Raw genomic sequence first — 12,151 nt, 5'->3', positions numbered from 1 at the left:
TTGGAGTAACTCTCTGCTTGTTTGTTTATTAGTTTATTTGACAGGGACGATGCACAATACATATTGCATGGCAGATAATAGCTCAGAGCTTATTTTCATCTGTAGTCCCTGGGGGAAGGGTAACTTGTCTTCACTATGTTGACCAAGTCATACACAGAGGAGGCTGCCCCTGTTACTAAGTGTTGCGTGGCCAAAACTGGGGAGGTCTTGCATTTCTTGAGGCCAAGATTGAAGGATAAAAAAAATAAAACATTTATCACATGACTTGAGGGATTCATATCTGCTTTCAAACTCTTGAATTAGACCTCTCAATACATCAACCTTGTCCCTGTCAGCATCAGCAGTTGAAACAGTCTCTTTCCTGTAATCTCTTTCCTGTCTCTTTCCTACCAGAAGGGTCAGCTGTCCAATAGCTACAATGAGCTCATCTTTGCATTCACCAATAGTCCAATTCTCTTGCTGGAACCTGAGGCAGGTGAACTGTAAAATGTTGAGTGATTTGTTGATGACATTTTTGCATTTTAGATCATTTCAAGAGTGTCAAGGGTCTGCATACTGTACATAATGTACATGAGGCATATTGTACATGGGTCATTCTACAGAAACGGTGGCATTTGCAATTACAAATGTCTTACATAATGTACATGAGGCATTTCTCATTTCAATTCTAATACATTTACAGACATTTCAAGTGGTTCACTTTGTCATCCTGGGGTATTGTGTGTGGATTGATGGAAAATTATTTGAATTTAATCAATTTTAAATTGAGGCTATAACACAACAACATGTGGAAAAAGTGAAGGGGTTTGAATCCATGGAAGCCCTTATTATCATGTTAATGATAGGACTTCCAATGGGGACGTGGTGGCCTTGTTAGCACAAGGCCTCTCTGTTCTGTTTGGACCAGCCTGTTCATTATTCATCAAAGGAATTCAGAAGAGAGTGAATGTAGAATGTGTGTGTGTGTGCGCGTGTGTGTGTGTGCGTGCGTCCAGCCGTGTATTTTATTGAGTGTGAAAACGACTGACTGTTCCATCCTCAGTTTGTTATGAGATACTTCAAAAAAACAAAAAAGCGTTTTATTTTTCCCGTAAGGGATGATCATACGCTGTATTCTAGTGTCAGAGACATTTTAAAAGATGTATGACGTTGGTGAATAATAAGAAACTAGTTTTGTACAAACTATGGGACGGAGGAGCCAGAGGACATGTGTTTTCTATAGTAGAGATCACGTCTGCTGGCAAGAGTCAATAAATAGATGATTTGAAAAATGTTTAATCTTTGGGGTTAGCAGAGGGGACTGTTGAAGAGGATGTCACAGATGGAAATTTACCGTGCGGAGTAGTAGGGTCTTTGACTACACACACACACACACACTCACTCACACGCGCACACGCACACACTCACTCACTCACTCATTCACACGCACACACACACACACACACACTCACACATACAGTATGCTGTAGAAGGTAGTGTGTAAGTGTGGGGTCCCAGGGGAGAGAGACAGAGGAAACTCATTAGCCTGTGTGAGATTGCATGAGAACACCAAGCTGCTCCTCTACGTCACTGCACCTCTACCTCAATTATGAGAGGAGGAGAGGGAGAGGGGGAGAGGAGGAGAGGGAGAGGGAGATGATGAGGGGGAGAGAGACAGACAGACACACACACCACCACCACAGACACACCATCAAACACACACACCACCACCACCAGACACACACACACACATACACCATCACACACACACACACACTCCACCACCACAGACACACACACACACACCATCAAACACACACACCACCACCACAGACACACACACACACACATACACCATCACACATACACACACCATCACACACATACATACACACACCACCACCACAGACACACACACACACATCCTCAAATTCCATTTCGTTGTATAGTACTCTGCAAAGGCAATAAAGTTGAATCTAATCTAATCGACATTGAACAAAAATATAAACGCAACACTTGTTTTTGCTCCAAATTTTCAGGAGTTGAAATCAAAGACCTAAGACTTTTTCTATGTACACAAAAGGCCTATTTCTCTTAAATTGTGTCAAATGTGTTTAAATCTGTGTTAGTGAGCACTTCTCCTTTGTCGAGATAATCCATCCACCTGACAGGTGTGGCATATCCAGATGCTGATTAGACAGCATGATTATTGCACAGATGTGCCTTAGGCTGGTCACAAGAATGTGCCGTTTTTTCACACAGCACAATGCCACAGATGTCGCAAGTTTTGAGGGAGCGTGCAATGGTTGTTGCCCGTGAACTTGGATGTTCATTTCTCTACCATAAGCCGTCTCCAAAGGCATTTCCGAGAATTGGAATTGGAATCGGAAACGACTTTGGAGGCGGCTTATGGTAGAGAAAAGCATTCAATTCACCGGAAAAACAGCTCTGGTGGACATTCCTGGAGTCAGCATGTCAACCGCACGCTCCCCTCAAAACTTGCGACATCTGTGGCGTTGTGCTGTGTGACAAAACTGTCCATTTTAGGTTCAGTATAGATTGGGTTCTGTACCGTCCATGTAGTGTAAACGTCTTGACGAGCGTCTTCCAAACAGACGGTGTGAGAGCGCTGGGGTCCTGGGTGTAAACAGGAGTGTGGGCGGGGCTTCAGGGAAGCATCTGGACCAGACGCCCCCACCGCTCCCGGGGACATGGAATACGAGTGCCAAGCAGACGGACGGTACGCACGCACACACGCACACACACACACACACACACACACACACACCAGAGGTAATTGTAACTAATGTGAAGCCTAAACAATGCTGTTCCACACTGGGTCTAATCAGGGGAGCTTAAGAGAGGAGGAGACAGAAAGGTCTCTCTGTCATGGAGTGCCGTGTGTGTGTGTGTGTGTGTGTGTGTGTGTGTGTGCGCGTGTGCGTGTGCGTGCGCGTGTGTGCGCGTGCGTGTGTGTGAGCGTGTGTGTGTGTGTTTGTCCTGTCCTGTCCTGCCCTGCCCGCGAGCGGAAACTCAGCAGAACAGACCACCCATTGAGAGACAGCAGGTACAGGTGCACACACACACGCACACACAAACACACACACACACACACACACACACACACCACACAGTTCTGGATGTTTTCACAACAAACAGCTTACCTCAGAGACGCTGTGTGCCTGTTGCGTGGGAGGAAGACTGCAGTCCCAAGATGCAATCTGTTTCACCTTCCACCCTCCCCAGCGGAGGGAACGCTGCTCATTCAGTCTTTTTCGAACACTGCCCACACACACACACACACACACACACTCACACACACACTCTCAGCAGCTGGTGGCACCGTGGAGAGGGAATATAGTGGGGGAAAATAGAGGCGTGTGTGTGTAGAAGACATGGCACGGTCTCCCCATGAACATGAATTATACATGTGGCATGTGGGCGACTGATTGAAATGAATATTTGACTGTTCTTAATCACACCGCCATCGGCAGGGGAGCGTCTGTGTGTGGTACCTGCATGGTCAATTAAAGATGCATGTTTCATAACACGTATACACACACACACGCACACGCACGCACGCGCAAGCAGACAACACACGCATACGCACACACACACACACACACACGCTACTTAAAGTAGATTCTCCTCCAATACAGTGTATAAGGACAAGGACCCCAATTGAAATAAGCCAGTGGCTTTCTTGGGTTTTTATCCTGTTAGTTGACCTTGTATGTAATATGTACTGTCATGTACCTACTTCTGCAAATCTTCTAATAAAGTTTTCAATCAATCAATCAATAAGTCCCTCAGTAATGGCTCCGTTGTCCTCTGTGTATCGTATCATCTCCATCGGTGTGTGTAGGTGTGTGTGTGTGTGTGTATGTATGTGTGTGTGTGTGGTATCTCTTCCTCTTCATCTGCTGGTGGAGGGTTTTTAAACGGTGGCCGTTCTGATGCTATTAGAGATTAGGATGTTAACACACTCCTCCTTCTGACTGCATCGATCCTCCTCTCTCACAGGGGAATCACATTAACGCTAACCACGTTAGCTACACGCTCTGCGTACCAGTGTGTGTGTGTGTGTGTGTCTGCTGGTATTGGGCAGAATTTCAATATGATGAACTAACTCACATCTCAGTCAGTTTGGCTGGGTACCAAATCCATAGAGAACGGGATGGGAGGGGGAGGAGGGGAGGAGAGGCGGGGAGGGGTAGGGGGTAGGAGGAGAGGTGGCGAGGAGGAGAGGTGGTCTGCAGTCACCATTGCAACAGTACAATATACAGACACGCTCTCCACTGTGTCCAGCATCTCAGAACAATGGAAAGTGGGAGGGCGGGGAGAGTGGGAGGGAGGGAGATAGACAGACAGAGAGAGAGAGAGAGAGAGAGTTAGTTACATTTAAACACACTTATTGTACATTTACTAATGGTACACAGGTACAACCACACCTTGCCTTTTTAGAAACCAGCAAGAGACTAAACTGACCAATAGCATGTCACCTTAACATCATATGACTTTAACATCAGTCACACATCACCTTAGCATCATATCACCTTAACATCACCTTAACATCACATCACCTTAACATCATATCACCTTAACATCACATCACCTTAACATCATATCACCTTAACATCACATCACCTTAACAGCAGTCACACATCATATCATACAGCATTAACATCAGTTACATTGCAGGGTTCAGTTGTGTGGTGATAGTTACACTAAATTGAAGGGTTAGGGTTAGGGTAGTATTTAGGTTTAGGGTATGATATGACTAGTATTTCCAGCAATTAACAACGTGTTGCCATGCAGCTGTGCAGTAAGCTACAGTCATTACTCACATTTTCCCAAAAGAAATCAAAACAAACATTGGATTTTAACTTAAAAAGTCTGCAAGTCGGCCAAAATTATTTTTCAGTTTTTTCCAGATTATGAAAGGGTAGATTGTAAGCATTAAAATTATGTCATACATTGACATGTGAAACAAGTTGAAGAAGTCATGGATATGTTCATGTTGATACCCTCCAAATGACCGTTTTGAGAAAACCGAGTTTTTTCACAGAAGGTAATGGGTGGGAACAATAGCTGGTTAACTCCACCCCAACCACTCCCTCAACACAACCACTCCCCCATTACACTACCTGTCATTATCTACCTGTCATCTGTCAGCGGGGTTGTCAGCTAACCCTCAGGAAACAAACTTGCAGGTTTAAATTGCTAAATAATAATAATAATAATAATAATTCAAGATTCATGATTTTTTTTTGCCATGTGTGCCAAAAGCTTATTACATCCATTGACGTAGGGGACGGGCCCGCAAGCGACGCACCGCGGGGGGGTTCCCTAACATTGGATACTGTGGTGGGTTGACGTAATTCACCCACAGAACTATGGGTTGGGAGTATTGTTCCGCACGGACAGTTAAGTGCGTGGTACCCGAGTTGTTTATTCAGTTCTACTTACTGCTTGAGTGTGTTGTTGACAATCGTTCATGTCCTTCATTAAATATGTTTTTGTTAAAACAAGTGCTGTCAATGACAACAATGTCCTGGTCTGCAGAAACAATCCCCCAGAAGGTAGTCATGGAGACAGGGTGGGGATGAAATGACAGAGAACTGGACACACTTGTTGAAATGGTAGTTACAGTGAGATATTAAGGTACAGTATTGAGGTGAATGGGCTGGAGATAACATTTTGGAATCTTGAAGCAGTTCCTTTTGTTTTTTTAAACAAGAGATCCTAAGAGATTAGGATGATTATGAATATATTTGTTGTAATCAAGGTCATGCTTGCTTTGTGGAATGTCATATGATCATTCTCTCTCAACAACACTAACTAACCACACTATTGCTTCCCAGAGAGAGATACAAAAAGAGGGAGAGAGAGAGGGAGGGGGGGTCAGAGAGAGAGAGAGAGACAGACAGAGAGACAGAGACAGAGACAGACAGAGAGACAGAGAGAAAGAGACAGAGAGAAACCATGTGAAACCAGACAGAAAACCCTCTCTATCAATGTCAGACACGTCCACTGAACCATGCCATACCTAGCCAGGCTCCCAGACCTCTACTCCTCCCAACACATACACACACATATACTGTACAACACATGGACACACACACACACACACACACACTCAGACACTCCTGTGACTCAGATGAGTGTCCCTCTGCGTTGTTGTCCCTGGTTACTGTCACTAGGGAGAGGACGGACAGGGGATTAACGGTGGAATACATTTGAATCATTTCATGTCAACCCTCCAGGAAACACACTAGGTCCTCGTCGTCCAAGGAAGGGGGGTCATTTAAAGGAGTGTGTGTGTGTGTGTGTGTGTGTGTGTGTGTGTGTGTGTGTGAGAGAGTGTGTGGGCTTGGACACAATAGGGAGAGAACAAACCAAAAACATACAAAGAACAGAACAAACAACCCCCCCCCCCATTCTTCCATTCTTCCATCCTTCCATTCCTCCTCTCAGCCACAGCAGTACCTGGTCGCTTGTGGCTTGGTTGCCATGGTTTCCATTATGCTTTCTGCCTGCTCTAGTTTGAAGGACAAAGCTGTGATGGTTGGAGTTAGGAGTGTGTGTCTGCGTGTGTGTGTGTGCATGCCCGCATGCGCGTGTGTGTGAAACAGATGATGACGAGGGCAGTTAGGAAAGCGTCCTTTCTCCCTAACTCTCACACTTTGTGTGTGTATGTCTGAGTGTGTGTGTATTTCTGTGTGTGTGTGTGTGTGTGTTTGACATAGATTCCTGAACTCGTTGGCCTCCTCCCTCTCATTTCACTGTTCCTTGTAACGCCCACGATTCGACCCGCCTCCCCAGGGTTCTGAGCGGTACTGACAGACACGTCTGTGTGAACACTCCCACCCTCCCTTTCCACGTCCAGCATTTAGCTCCAGGCGTGTTTCCGCTTTTAAGAAATCAATAAGCAGGTTGTATTGTCTCCTCTCCTCTTCTCTCCTCAGTCTCTCCCCTCTCCTATTCATGTCTATCCTCTCTCCCCTCTCCTCTCCCTCTCTCTCTCCCCTCTCCTCTCCTCTCCTCTCCCTCTCTCTCTCCCCTCTCCTCTCCTCTCCCTGTCTCTCTTCCCCTCTCCTATCCCTCTCTCCCCACTCCTCTCCTCTCCTCTCCCCTCCTCTCCCTGTCTCTCCTCTCCCTGTCTCTCCTCTCCTCTCCTCTCCTCACTCACCCAGCACACCCCTATTGTGTACAGGAGATTATGGTTAAAGAGAGTTATTCTCAAAACACGTGTTATTGTGGGCTCTATAAACAGGATTAGCATTATGATAACTAGCACTAGTGTGTCAGTGTGTATGCATGTATGTGTGTGTGTGTGTGTGTGTGTGTGTGTGTGTGTGGTGTGATGTCTCATGCTGTCCGAAATTAGGCTAAAACCTCCAACTTTATTTATCTGACCTGGTTGGAAAGAGTGAGGGAGGGAGGGATGTGCTAGGAGCGGATGGAGCGGAGACAGAGAGGAAAGGAGAGAGAGACAGAAAGAGAGAGAGAGAGAGAACTTCCCCTGGTAATCTACAATCATAGTGCAGCCCTAAACTCAATCCCTTCTCTGCACATCACCCCTATTGTAAGCCTCTTACTGGTCTCTCTCTCTCTCTCTCCCTCGCTCTCTCTCGTTCTCTTCATTCTCTCTCCCTGTGTCTCCTCTCTCTCTCTCGCTCTCTGTCTCTCTTTCTTTTTCTCTGTCTCTCTCCTTCTCTCTCTGAGAGGAAGGTTCCTATGTGCTGTCTTGGGTCTTGGGTAACTCTTCCCAGCTCAGAGCTCTATCGGTCAGGCCTTCCGTTTCCACACAGCTCTGCCTAATCTCACCCAAAACACATCTTCTCCTTTCTTCTTCTTTATCCCTCCTTTCCCCTCTCTGTGTCCTAACCTTCTCAGTGTGAGAGATGCTAGGAGTGTTCAGTGTTAATATGTGCATGTCCGCGCTAGTGTGTGTGTGTACGTGCAGGGGCGCATTAGTAGGGGAAAAAGTGGACCTGACTACCCAGGGCCCCAGCAGGGAGAGGGCCCTTGAAAATCCTGGAATTAAAGTTTTGTTTTGTTTGTAATGTTCTTTATTTCAAATGAATTAGTGTCATAACTTATTTAAGTTTGTTGATTACATCAATTGAGAGAATTAACTTTGTGCCACAGTTCTCCCAAAATATTGGAAGATCTGCGAGACCCCTCTTCGCGCAAAATGGTTTAGTCCAGCATGCGGCTCTTTGACTTTACCTGTCTGTGTGCGGCTCCTTCAGTCTATTCATTGAACGTCTGTGGCTCGCACTCTGTGTCTCGATAGGCATCGTTTTGGTATGGCAATGTATGGCACTCGCCATACCTGGCTTAAAAAACCTGGCTTTTTCCCCTGTAATTAAATCTGAAACACGTTTTGTCATTTTTGTGATTTTATCCACACAACGGTAACTCAAAATCCTCCCAGCTCTAGCCAGGCGCTAGTGGAGCGGGACATCAAGGTTTCTGCTCTAGCTAGTAGCCTTAATAGATCCTCAATAAACAAGCCATGGAATAATGTTAAAACCATGTCCATGATCCTCGTTAAGTCAGGTGGGTTAACAAACTGTATAAACGCCATAATGCTGTTGGTTCAAATTAATGAACAAGTCCATGTCATGTTGTGTTAATACAAACATGTTCTAATATGTTATTTTAGTTAACCTAACATCACCAGCGATTGTGAAGCTTACTCTGACAAGCTAGCTAGCGAACGTTAAAGGGTACAACAGCTAGTTTAAGTATGTCAACCATGTCTCTATTCTCAATCATTTCTGTAATAAGTGTACCAAATTGGGGCCAGTAACATTAACTTGTGAGTGAGTAAGTTATATTTGTGTGCAAGCATGTTTTTGATATTGTCAATCGTCTCACTTTTAATAGGTGAGCTGGTAACACAAATATGCCAGGGAAAAACATCTGTAATGTTTTTGTTTTGAATGAGATTGAACCAGGTCCACCTGCTAGGAAAGATGTAGATTACTACTTGAGATTTGTACCATGAGATTACTACATTAGATCACCGTATTCATTACCTTAATGTCATGTAAGTCAATTGTATAGAAACAACTCACTAAAATGTACTATTGCCAGTGTTGGGCACGTTACTTTAAAAAAGTAATTATTTATAGTTACTAGTTACTTATCCCAAAAAGTAACTGAGTTAGTAATTGAATTACTTCATTATAAAATTAACTAGTTACTAGGGAAAGTAACTATTGCGTTACTTTTTACCACGGTGCAGTGGGCTAGCCGTGGTGTAGAGCTGTAAAGTTAAGGTCAGTCAGCCAAATGTGACAAGGAAAAGCTTACCCACTGCCAGATTAGAAGATAAATGTGCCATCTAGGGGAAAATAAGAAAATAATTTGGATTTTTTTTCTGAGCAGGTTTCAGCAGGGATCTTTTCATATTTATTGCACTTCAATAGACCACAATTGGTAGACATACTGTACTTCTAGTATTTTCTTCATTACAAAAGTAAACATTTAACAATTTGAAGTGCTTTTAAATCTTTGTAGTGTAAATTAAATAAATCAAACTGTCACACAACTTCAGATAACTGGTAGACATACTGTAACTTCAAGTATTTTCAACACAACAAAAGTAAACAGTTAAACAATATGAAGTGCTTTTAAAGTAGTACTGAAATCCATCCATACACTCCTTCCTAACACTCATCCATCCATTCATGCATCCATTCATCCAGCCAACCCAGTCATCTAACCATCCTAGCCATTAAACCAGTGATTGTATCTTAAAAGCAGAAGCTTTTCAAACTTCTGGTCAGAGAGCCTGTTCCTCTTTGGAGTGAAGACGAGCTTCCCCAAGCTAAACAGTCTCTCTACGGGGGCGCTGGATGGAGTGGCTGCATTGTATTTAAGTGAAATTTTCTTTATCCGTGGAAATCCATTAAGAGTGTCCATCCCTTGTCCTCCTGATTTGAGATAATCCACAAATTCACTTTCAGCAGTAGCAGAGGGGTCATCCTCATCCTCAAAGGAAAATAACTCCTCTATGGCTGAGTCAGTGAGTGTTGGTGTGCTGGTAGTACCTGTTTGCTGGTCTTCGTCTTGGACACTTTTCCGGCACTCTGCCAGCAGACTTGCCTTGGCCTTATCCTTCCTGTCCTGTGTCCGCAGCCAACGTAGTTTAAACCTGGGCAGAGTCACAGCAGCCAAGACAGCATTGTCGCTTTCCAGCACCTCTGCAAATCTTGTTTTGATTGCCTGAAATGATACATAATGCAAAGAGCATATTATACTGACTGTCACACACACAAACAAACACACACACACACACACACACACACACACCAGCTATCCCTGCTGCAGGTGCCGGTCTCCACCTGCAGGTGGATCACGGACTTCCTGACTGACAGGTCTCAGCGGGTGAAGCTGGGGAAGAGCATTTCCAGCTCCAGGTCCACCAGCACGGGCTCCCCGCAGGGCTGCGTCCTGTCTCCAGCACTATTCTCCCTTTACACCAACAGCTGTGTCTCCCGCCACCCCTCGGTCAAGCTCCTGAAGTTTGCAGATGACACCACCCTGGTGGGCCTCATCTCCGGGGGGGACGAATTTGCCTACAGGGGTGAGATCGAGGGGCTGCAGAGCTGGTGCAGTTTAAACAATCTGGAGCTAAATGCTCTGAAAACAGTGGAGATGGTGGTGGACTTCCGAAGGAAAGCAGCCCTGCCCCCTCCCATCACGCTGGGAGGTACCCCGGTGGCCTCCGTGGAGTCATGCCGCTTTCTAGGCATGACCATCTCCCGGGACCTAAAGTGGGAGCAGAACACCGAGGCCCTCACGAAGAAGGCCCAGAAGAGGATGTTCTTCCTCCGGCAGCTGAGGAAACTCAGGCTGCCGAGGTCCATGATGGTCCAGTTTTACACGGCCATCATAGAGTCCATCCTCACCCACTCCATCATCACCTGGTTCCCTGCTGCAACGACCAAAGACAAGGCCAAGTTGCAGCGGGTGCTACGTTCAGCAGAGAGGGTGATCGGCTGTCCCTTGCCCTCCCTCAACTCCCTGCATGACACCAGGGCTCTGAGGAGGGCAAGGAAGATCATGGCAGACCCCTTCCACCCCGGCCACGGCCTCCTCACCCTGCTTCCCTCTGGAAGAAGGTTGCGGTTGCCTAAGGCACTGAAGGCCCGCCACAGGCTCAGTTTCTACCCCTCAGCCGCCAGGCTGATAAATGACTCTGGCTTCCCCCTCCCCCCCGCCCCCAAGTCTGCCCAGGACAGAACTGGACTCACTGTAAAAACTCTGCACTGCACTTTATACCGCACTATCCAATGCACTGTTGTCTGTCCTGTGTTGTTGTTGTTGTTGTGTTGTCCTGTTTTTTGACACGTGAAAAAAGTATAAACGCACTTGCTGTGGTGACGAAGCAAATTCCTATATGTGTAATGCATAGTAGCAATAAACGTTATCTGAATCTGAATCTGAACACACACACACTAATAGCATTACACATTAACCGTATTTAAAAACTTTTCATAATGTATGGATGCATTTAATGTATTTAAAGATAAATACTAGTTCTTACCTTGACAACTGCCTCTGGGAGGTCAACAAGGATTTGCAGGCCACTCTTCAGTTCCAGGGTCTTGAACATCAGTGTCTCGAGCGTGGGTAGGAGTGTGCCATGGAAACAGTGGTCTTCTCCCTGAAGAATGTCTAAGGCCACTGTTAGTGGCTTCATTACACTACAGTACTCCCTGATGAACTGATGCTCTCGTTCTGTGATGGCTTTCAACCCGAACTTGGAGGAGATGGGTGTTCAGCTCGACTATAGGGATCTCACAGATTCGAACAAGGGCATCATAGAACGAGTTCCATCTTGTAGTGCAAGGGACTAGCAGCTTCCTTGCGATGACATCATCCACGGTCTCTGCGGCCACCGTTGAACGGCTAGCCTTGTTCCATAAGCCTGTGCATTTTGTCGTAGCACTTCTGTATATTGCTTTTGCTTCTGGTCTTGACAGTAGCCACTTGTCAACATCAGTACATGAAACCAGGTTTAATGTGTGCGATGCACATCTCTGATGTGGCGGCAAAGTAATCACAGCATCATCATCACCAACACTGTTTTGCAAGACATCATTAATGTTCATAAAAGTCACCTCATCCTCATCCTCCCCAGAGTCATCCT

Source organism: Nansenia antarctica, assembly GCF_963989245.1.
Source record: "Nansenia antarctica genome assembly, chromosome: 7".
In the NCBI taxonomy this organism is placed as follows: domain Eukaryota; kingdom Metazoa; phylum Chordata; class Actinopteri; order Argentiniformes; family Microstomatidae; genus Nansenia; species Nansenia antarctica.
Note: the sequence above shows the minus strand (reverse complement) of the source record.